Source organism: Rosa rugosa, chromosome 1 (assembly GCF_958449725.1).
Source record: "Rosa rugosa chromosome 1, drRosRugo1.1, whole genome shotgun sequence".
Classification (NCBI taxonomy): domain Eukaryota; kingdom Viridiplantae; phylum Streptophyta; class Magnoliopsida; order Rosales; family Rosaceae; genus Rosa; species Rosa rugosa.
In genome coordinates, this window is record NC_084820.1 from 33,623,557 (window position 1) to 33,634,507 (window position 10,951).

Consider the following 10,951-nt stretch of genomic DNA (forward strand, 5'->3'; position numbering starts at 1 on the left):
CACTTCTATAATATTTAGTAGTTAGATTTAGGTACAAACTTTCGAAATCCCCTCTCTTGTAATTTTTGTAATTATATACTTTGTTTTATTTTTCTTTTATACTTTGTGAATAATACTAATTTATTTAACGTTTTTGACAGGAAGTATACCCCAATCCCCGGCTTAGAACGATAACCTACTTACTCATACTACAATTCGATGCCGGGTTTAAATTGGCACTCACTTTGAGTGTGCCATGTTTACTTTAGATGATGCTTTGATCGTAGGATGGTCTAAGATATTAGTTTTGTTTGTTGAAGTTTGCTGCAATTAGTAGAGTTTTATGCTTAGTTTTGGTTGGTAGGTGTAGTTTGCTGAATTTATTTTTGGTTTTGGTTCTGTTTGCTGGAGTTCGAAAGGTTCGCTGGAGTTTCTAGAATCTAGTGAAGATGGAGAAAAGAAGCTTTTCAATCACCAATTATTTAAGAGTTTGCACTTCAGTGAGTATATATACTTTCCCTATCAGACTTGAGCTTTTTGTATTTTAATTTTGTGAATTTTGAACATTGCTGAGATGTATGACATTAGCGTAACATTCTCTTTCTGTAAAACTTTTATCCAAAAAATAAATAAAAATTGTGCGTGCCAATTTTTTTTTTTTAATTTATAAACAACACTTTTGCAATGGCATTTTGCCCGTCGCAAAGGCTAATGCAATTTTAATTTATATCGATATAAAATTTTAAGGACAAAAGTTATTTGGTCATGGTGGATTCCTAATGCCTTAGTCTTCCCCAATAACAACTTATGCTTTTGATATAAAGTTTCGAAAGATTTGGAGCAAGTTCTAGATTACATGCACAATGAATTAATCACTCAATGAAAGAACTAGTGCATTTGTACTATGCATGCACATTTTCGGCTGAAAATTCTCACATATAATAGGCATAGATTGTTTTAACAAATTTGGTCATTTTCCATATGAATGCATCTAAAATGACATAGGCAATATGACTTTAAATACACGTGAGCACTAAATATGCTCAAAATCAATCAATCTAATGAGGCATAAGTTCGGTCTCATCATCGGGGGTTGTTTCGTATTATGACCACACAAGCAAGCTGTGATGACCTGGATTTCTGTTATTTAATTTTGGTAATTAATAATGGACCAGTTGTACGAATAATTATTATTGTGCTTTATTCGTAGATTGTATGTGAAGTGGAATGGTTTTCGTACGTATAAATATTTGAATTTCACAGTTTAGGAGGTCGTGTGAAGTTTGACTTTTTATATGTTGGGATTCTTGGAAAACTTCCTTCACAAAAGTTGTAGAGCGCGTCGATACGAGTTCGTGGACATGTGGAACGTGGGAATCGGAGTTCGTATGAGGAAGTTATGGCTATCGGAAGAAGTTTCCGTTTTAGTATAAATATGGAAAATCAGAATTTTATTTCATTTTCCCCATTTCCTTTTCCGGAAGCCCTCTCCTCTCTCTCTCTTCTCTCTCGGTCGGCCTCTTCAGAAACGAAAATATCCTGCTGACCCGACCCGAACCCGGTGTTCCGACCCGGCCGGAACTCCATTCTCCGGCGACCTCTACCGGCGAAACCTGCACAGAACGACTCGCCTTCTTGCTCCGATCGTCTCTGTGGTGACCTCGAGCGACGATTTTCGGTGGAGGAAGCGCAGCAAGGCGGTGCAGTTCATGGTTTTTCAACCCGACCGGAAAACGCAGCTCCGACGTCGGTGAGGCTTCAGACCAATCTTGGGGAGTTCGCAGCAGCCTCCTTGTGCGGTCTTTGGTGGTTGTTTGGAAGGATACACGTGAAAACTCGATCAACTCAGTTGGGTTTACTGTTCACGGCTTGTGAGGTAGTTTTCGATCCCTTATGGTTGTTTTCTGACTTCGAGCTAGTTATGTGTTGGCACAAGCATGCTTAGATGAAGCTTTTTGATGTTGGGAGTTTTGTGAAATATTGAGTTTTGGTCGGCGGCGGTGCGCCTCTGTCTGTGGCGGCGTTCCGGCGGTGTTCCGGCCATGTATGAGACAGTTTCTGGTATTATATGTCTTCTACTCGTTGATACGAGCGTTTCGATATATAATATGCAAGTTTTGGAGTTCGAATGAATTTGTTATGATTTTTATCGTTTCATATCGATAAATTTATTCGATCCGTGAGGATTTGAGTATCCGATCGACTTGTGGTTTGGACACATCGATCATGGAAGTGTTCCGGTGACCTTGGGAGGTCTCGGATGTGGTTTTGCCTCGATTGGCGCCACTTTGGGGATTTTAGTCCAAAACAGGGGTTTCGGATTTAAATCAAATGTGAATCGTTACTAAGTAGATACCGTTGTGATTAGGTACTTGACGAAGTATTTGGACGGTTAATTGGCGGATTGACCGCTTTGTTCTTTGTTGAAGACGCAGCGGGAATTCAAGGTGAGTAAATCTCACAAGGATCTTTATGAATAGAAGTACCATTATTGTTTTGGCGTTAATTAATTAACTGCAAACTATAGTTGGTATTAGTAGGCATTCCTGAGCGAATGGCTACGTATATATATATTTACGTGAAATATATATATTCTTGTGGATGGTATTTGATGAATAATATGCATGATGATGCTTATATTATTGTTGAATATGACTTTTCATGGAAACAATATTGTGGAAAAAGATGTTTTCTATTGTTGAAATGTATTGATGTTTGATGTTACATTTTTTGAGTCAAGCGTGACTCATTTAAATGTATTGGTCTTTGTACCAAGAGTCACAGATGGTGAGCAGGGATAAGGAAAGCCGAGATTAGATGTTAGTAACGTTTTAGGTCAGGTGTGACTTACTTAACGTTCGACTTTGAGACCGGACGGGGTCTGAAGGTCATAGGTCACAGATGGTGACAGGTTGCAGATGGCGACCTTGATGTTTGATTTCATGATCAGACGGGGTCTGAAATCATATGTCACAGATGGTGACAGGTCGCAGATGGTGACCAAGGCAGGAAATTGGTAATCACGTCCTTGGTAGGACGAGTGATTACGATTTCAATAGAGCTCTAGTCTGTCTGTCATGATAGCTTATGGGAGTAACGGTCGAGGTTGCTTGAGACTCATAGGTATGCAGCTTAAAGGAGAGTTCTGATGGCATTCTTCTTTAATTGTCTAGATGAGACTTGAATTGCTACTTGATGGTTAAGTTAGCAAATAGGGCATGGTCATAGCGGTGACTCATGTTGTCCTTTCTATGGAAAGGATATGGAATGTTAGAAGGAAATCATGGTGGCATGTTCCTTAAGTAGATTGACGTGAGTTGTTGATTGATGTTCATGAGTTACTCATACGAGCTTGAAGAAGCTTACCGGGTTTGTTGTTTGGCAACCCCGGTGCACCATTCAATGGTGTAGGGGCTAATCCTGCAGGTCAGGAAAATCGTGGCTGAAGCTGAAGGAGCTTGTTGGCAGCAGAACGGGTAGGAAGCAATTTTTGTTGGCTTTGCCAATATATGACTTCCGCTATGCAGTAAGCTCTGAGGAGCATTTACGTTTTATTTTGTGATGACAATTTAAATTCGTAAATTTTTGTAATATATAACTCTGTGGAGCGAGTGTATATTAACTTGGATGGTTCAGTGTATCAGTAAGTACTTGTTTTAAGGGAAAGATGTTCCAGGTATTTGTATTGATGACTGAACATTCACGCATGTATAATTATGGGATTATATATATCGATTTTTATTGTTGTTAAAAATCAGGGGCGTGACACAAGCCAACATATTTTTGTATTTAAAAAAAAAATTTATTTTTTTGAATTTTCTGAAATATAGTACAACAATTTACTTTAAATAAAAATAAAGAAAAGGATAAGGAATGAAACTACTTAGCCTTACCACCTCATACTTAAATCACACATTGTCCTCAATGTGCAATGAACAATGGTGAAACAAATTTAAGGCATAAGACAATATGCTTATTAACTGCCACATGTTAGTCAACACAAACTAATTAACAAATTAACCATTGGCCTAACAAGCACCTCACACTTAAAACATCATATAGTCCTTAATGTATAATGAAGCTATTAAGATCCTATCAATGTTTTGGGGACATGCTCTTATGGTCGAGACTAACATTCAAAACAATTAAACTAAAGGTAAGAGAGAAATGGGTGGGTACCTCGCACTTGAACTTTGGATAATCTTTTCAATAAAAGCTAAATCTTTTGTGTCATATCCATTGACCAAGGGTGAGAAGACTATCAATTACTCAACTTGCCGCAAGCACAACAACACAAAAACACATAATTCATGCTAGGAAAGATGAAAAGGAGTTTAGAAAATAAAAACTCTCTGTAGACCTTCCGTTTAGCTCCATAATGCATAACATGCAAGCTCTTGGCCAAAGCTAGTGAACTCCCAAATTCTTTATCTTGGTTTATTGTTTCTTCAATTTGGAGTCCGCTAATTCGGGTTTAAGTTTAAGGACATTAACTGGGTCCAATATGCACCCTCAACTTACTAGGGAGGATATTTCTTTAGCAAAACTCACCTTACTATTAGGAGCCAAAGGACTTCTTGGAGTGTCGTAGAGGCAAGAACAAAAGTAATCCATGTATTCTTCGATGTTTTCTCCAAGGGGTGGCCTTTTTCTAGTCTTCCTCTTCTTTACAATGGATATTCCAAGTATCCTTCTTAACTCCTCCTTTAATATTGATGTGGATTTGATGCTAGGAGAAGGAGTAGGTGGTAGAGGTACATGATAGTGAGGTGGAGGGTTGTAAACAAGTAGACCACTTCCTTTCCAATCGTTCACTTCATCATAGAAACGTTGAGTACTAAATGGTGGTGGATTGAGAGGTAAAAGTACCTTGATCTCAATACTCTCATTGTGAATATGAGTGCTCAATGTTCTATCATTGTCACGCCCCTGATTTTTAACACAAATAAAAATCGATAGATAATCCCATAATTATACATGCGTGATCGCTCAGCCATCAATACAAATACATGGAGACATCTTTCCTTTAAAACAAGTACATATTGATGCCCTGAAACCACAATTCCAATATTGACCTGCTCCACAGAGTCACATATTACATAAGCTTACGAATTAAATTGTCATCACAAAATAAACGTAAATGCTCCTCAGAGCTTTGCTACATAGAGGAAATCAGAACAATGACAAAGCCAACAAAATTTGCTTCCTACCCATTCTGCTGCCAACAAGCTACCTCAGCTTCAGCCACGATTTCCCTGACCTGCAGGATTAACCCCTACACCATTCCATTGAATAGTGCACCGGGTTGCCACACAACAAACCCGGTAAGCTTATGAAAGCTCGTATGAGTAACTGATGAACATCAATCAACAACTCACACAATCAGCTTAAGGAAACAATGCAACTATGATTCCTTCTAACGTTCCATGTGATAGGAGCATAAAATGCGACGTTTATAATGTTTAACACCCTATATTTTGCTAAGTTATTTCCTTTATCTTGATCAATTTAACTTAGTTAGTGTTTTTACAGGTGTAAATGGAGTCTCAAAGTCCAAAAATGGTTAAGGAAGGCAAAAGTGGCGCAGAAATGAAGAAAAATGAAGAAATGGAAGTTCTCCCAGTTTGACTAGGAAAAGGAATCCTAGTTGAAGTAGGAGTCTGAAGCTGACTTGGACTAGGAGTTCTACTTGGACAAGGAAACCCAATTCTACTCAAATAAGGAATACTAGTGTGACAAGGAGTCCCTGTTGGATAAGGATTACTCAAGAAGGTTCCAGAAGAGTCCAGAATATCTCGCAGAAAAGAAGTTTGTATTTGACTAGGAAACCTACTTGCATATGGAGTTCTACTTGCACTAGGAGAGCTTAAGGAGTATTCATGAAGCATCTAGAAGTGGCGTGGAAGACATGTGAAAGGCATGTGATGTGAAGGAAAATCGAGTTGGACTTAAGTTGTGCTTTAAAACTCAAATCCATTACAGATTCGGATTACTGCCTGTGCAGATCAGTCAACGTCAACGGAGCATAGAAAATCTCTCAGAGCTCAGAAAATTATGATCTTTATATGGTTGGAAAGCTACAGATGTCTAGTTTCCATAAAATTTTACAGCTCGTCGATATCTATTTTCTAGAGGAAGTTATGGCCGTTTTAGTTCACTGAGGTCAAGTCTGCCGGAAATCTGCTTTGTGCCAAAGAAGTCCTAAATCAACACAACTTTGGAGAAACCAAGTAGAAACGAATTGGGAGTGCTTTGGACGTCTTTCTATATATACCTTGTGTGTATGACGTTCAGAGGGACAACAACATTTTTCTCCACAATTTCGTATTCTCACTTGTGTGCTCTCAAGTTTCAGGTTTTCATAATTCTTCAAGGGGCAAGCCGTGCCATCACCCTCCATAGCCGTGTTCATCACTTGTTGCCGTGCTAAGGAGCTGCTTTGGACCTTGGGACGTAACTAAGGGTTGTTCATAAGCCTTATCATACATGTACTTCACGGTTTTGTGTAATTGTTAGATAGATTTTCTGCTTTGGATTATCTACGTGTAAGTTGAATCTTTTGAGTATGCAAAACTATTTTCGAAGTATAATTTTGATGTCTTTTCATGTTTGATTTGTTTTGAGTGTTCTTTGTCTTGATTGATTGCCGAATTGATTGAATGATATTCTGATTTTGTGCTTCATTACATGTTAATGATTGACGTGGTTGCAACCATAGATGACTTGCATGTAACTTGCTAGTAATTAGGTTTATGCTTGGTAAACTCTAATTCGAAATAAGTAGTAAAGGCTTGCTTTGAGTCGGAAATCAGATTATGCATGTGATGATGAGTAGTGACGCCCTTGGAGTTGCATGTTCATCAATTCTTTCTTGAACTTAATGATTTGAAAACGAATTTTCAACGTATGTGTGTATTTGGGTTTTCAAAATAAATTGATTTGGTGTTTGCTATTTCGATTAACATAAGAAAGAAAGTTAAAAGGGACATTGGTTGCTTTGATCTTTGTGTCTTGGTTGATGGCATTCTTGGTGATTAATAAAGATTAAGGGATGCATGAAACATTGATTCGTGATAAGTTCTTGATAAATTGCATTTTCGAAAATTCTTCTTTTCCCACATTTGTATAGAAACGATTTTTATCTTTTTATTTGTTTTCGAAAATTTATGTTTTCAATCTTCAAAAACCCCCCATCTTTATGTTTTCTTGTTTGTGTAAATAATAAAATTAACTTAGAGTTTTTAGGTAGCATGTTCATATAAATAATAAAATAAAAAAATGTTTTTAAAATTTTGTGAATAGTAACTCCGTGAATAGTAAATACTAGCAAGATTGCCCGCGCTTTGCTGCGGGATTTACAATTATTGATGAATTGTTTACAATGAATAAATTCTTCCTCCTTATGCTGGATACATGCATTTCCAGTGTCATTCTTCTTTTCACTTCTTCTTGTTCACCGAAGTTCTCTTTTTGGATTTGCTGTTAAAGCCGGCTTCTGATTCTGTTTTGTCCAGCACCATCGAAACTAACAGTGGCCCTTTTCTGGAGCTTAGCTTGTTCCTAGACTCAGACTGAGCAAGCAGGAGAAGGTTAAGTAAGTAACTTTTGAGGCTAGCATGAAGGTATATATAATTAATTCTAGGATGCATCGCTCAAGTAATAGAAATTCAACTTTTTTGAAGAGGATGCTCTGCAGCTCAGTTTTATTTTTGATAGATTACTCTAATTGTCGAGATAAAAGAAACATCTTATACTTGATAGATTGCTAGCATTCTATTCGTCATGGAAGTCCAAGTTCATACACCAAAGCAACATTTACATATTCTACCGTCTGTTGGGTAGAATAACATATTAACTATGCTTTCTTTTGCATTCTATCAGCTGTGGGGGGATCAAAGTAAACAGAACCAAACAAACAATAGACACATAACATCTAACACCAAGACAAATCTAAGTAAATAATCACATATAATTATGATTGATGGCAGCTTATCTCACAAACAGGATGCAAATATATAAAAGCCATTTCAAATTGATTCTGTGAGATATTGCTATCTAAACCTTAATAGAACACTAATTCAGTTGCAACCAGACGAAACAACAATTTTGAAGCAACATCAAATACTGGCCAAGTTGTTCCATTAATTCCAATTAAGATTTGGCTACCAGAAAAGCAAATGCTTCTTTTGATTCTGTTATAATGAAAATTAATAAAGTCTACATCTTTGTGGTTCAATGAACTGAATGATTTCAATTGAAACATTAGTGTTATTGCAGATGACGTTCAGACCTTAGGTTATGTTAGAGCTTTACTTGGCTGGACATCATGATGGTTATCACTTAATATGTATTCTTGGATTATAGAGTTTTACAATGTAAACAAAATTGAAGATCCCAAATTCATTAAAGTCACCCAAAACTGCATGTACCAAAATTTAAAACCAATAAACCATAAGAAGCTTACCTGGAGCTCAATCCTTCAAAGATCTCTGACTGCTCAACTGGATATCTTTATTCTCTGAAGCAACATTATCCATCTTTATTCACGTCAGGAAATCAAGCAGCAGGCCTAGTATTTCAACAAAACCACGCTCATTAGAATCTGTGAGATCAAATATAAAAGCTTAGCATTCAGTTTCTGCAAAGAGAGAAGCAAAATAAGAACAAATTGGTAACTTGCACAAAGTTTCAAAAGGAATCTTTCTGGGGATTATTCATAAACAACTAAGTTGGACAACTCATTCATCTGAATCATAGCTATTATTTTTTAGATTGAGCTAATTAAAGCTTCAATCATTCCACCCATTTTTGCTTGGAAGGTATAGTTAAAATTTTCCCAACTGGAATAATAATAATCGCATTCATTTAGCAACATTCAAGTGAAACCAAGCAAAATTAACTATCACTAAAATTACATTTCTCCATGAAACCAAGAGAAAATAACTACCTTCCGGCATTGCGAACGCATCTTCATCTCCAACTGTATTCGATCCTTCAACTACTTGTTCCTTAAACACTATAACCAAAAACCAAACAATACAAATTAGTTTGTATTCTATCCTTCAACTACTTGTTCCTCAAACACTATAACCAAAAACCAAATAATACAAATTAGTTTATACACTTTACAGATTGTTCATAGATTAGTGATGAAAAAACAACTTCCATGAACAATAAAAACAAAGGAGGAGAAGCTAGAGACATTCAAAACCTATACACTACAAATGAAGTTACAAACAAAAATTCAATGATTACTATCTGCCAACAATTAATCATTAACTCACCTCAATGTAGATTAATTATGTTACAGAGATCAAACCATGACCACAACAAAACAATATATAGACCGTATACCTTCATTCAACAAAAATAGATAAAAAGAGAGAAACTCATTCATTCAAGAACAAAATTAAAGTAAATATCCTGCTTTCAAATAGAAAATAACATAAGAAAATATACCCACTTCTTTTCCATCTCTTTGAATTAACTTGATAAAATTGATTAGGTTTACATCCTCCTTCCAACAATCTTTTGACCCGTTTCGTTGTGCTGGTAGATGCCATCACTGCAACAATAGATGGAATCCAATTAAATTTTTAGACCATCATACTGAAATAACAGTGGCGAAAGAATAATCCAGATACTTATTTGCATAGAATCCTGAAATCATAGATATCAGAACATTTTCAATAAGCAGTTCTCATTTCGATGAACAGAAAATACAAAACCCATCTTATATCGGTGAAGATAAAAAATACCTTCCCCTTCTTCTCCCGGTCTCTCTCTCTCTCTATCTGTGTCTTCGACAAACAACAAAATCCCAGAAGAAAAGAAAAAATTCATCAGTTGAAAGTAAGGTTGGATTTCATTATAAAATCCAAATTAAACATATGCCTAGAAAATCAGAAATTTCTAATAGCTAGCAAACCAAATGAATTCGATAATAATGATAGCAATAGTGATTTGAATCAAGCAATCAAGAAAACCCAAAAATTCAAGCTTTCAGTTTCTAATCACATCAAAAAGCAAAGCAATCAAAAGACACACAGACAACCTAGAAAGATAAAGAAGAGAGAGAAACAAATCGGCGTACCTTGTATGCTCAAGAAGACGATCGAAGTCGTTTGGAATTGGATTTTCCTTCTTTCTTTTGGATTCCGAAAACAGAGCTCGAATCGTTTCTGATTCGTCTAAATTAGAGAACTGAATTGAAGAAACAAACGTTCTTGATAATTGTTCTCTCTGGATGAATGGTTGTGCTTCTGAGCTTGGGTATGCAACAAAGATGGTGGCTTTGAAATTGGATTTGATGAATGACTAAACCCGCTGATATTATAGACAAAAGCCTCTGTCGGTGTAGAAACTTCCAGATCCAACATCTAAGTCCAATACATATATTCAGGAAAAAAAAAAAAAAAGTGAGAATGGCAGCGCGTAATTATGGGAAACAGAAAGGGCAAAAGAGACAGTCCTGGATGAACAGTATAATAGTGGATCCGTCTTTAGATGTATGTATAATGTGTTACTGTTTTCTAGGAATTAATTTAGTGGTTTTTTAGGAAATTGTCTTGTGTTTTTTAGGGATTGCTAAAAAATAGGGATTTCTTTGGTGTTTTTTAGGAATTGTGTTTCTTAGGGATTTTTGGTGGTGTTCTTTAGGGATTTTTGTTTCCTTATTGTATATGGATTCCCAATGAGATATGGATTTGTAAATTGTGTATAAATAGGAGTAGGATTTCCAAAACCTTTTCTAACTTAGTTTTCTCTCTAATTTTCGATCTTATATATATGTAGACTTGTATATTTGTTTTTCTCATTCCTTGCTCTCTAATTCGTGTGAATGTATGTATGCTCTCTCTCTAACTCTTTGTTGTTTTATAATTCTTTCCTTGTAAACTTGTAATTTTCGTGTGAATTTGTAAAGTGTTCTTTTAATTTTTGTAACTTGTATATTGTTTTATTAATTTGTTTC

General features: G+C 36.1%; 1 long non-coding RNA gene across 2 annotated transcripts; it reads right to left on the reverse strand.

Moving 5' to 3' along the window:
• Positions 1–8,137: 8,137 nt before the first annotated feature.
• Positions 8,138–10,357, reverse strand: LOC133735696 (uncharacterized). Of its 2 annotated transcripts, none has more exons than XR_009859228.1 (5): positions 10,073–10,357; positions 9,738–9,769; positions 9,443–9,544; positions 8,927–8,995; positions 8,138–8,548 (listed from the first exon to the last, which is right to left on the reverse strand). It is a non-coding gene; the product is annotated as an uncharacterized LOC133735696 (long non-coding RNA). The 2 variants fall into 2 exon arrangements; XR_009859220.1 differs by having other exon boundaries at positions 9,738–9,779; positions 10,073–10,356.
• Between the last annotated feature and the right edge of the window lie 594 nt (positions 10,358–10,951).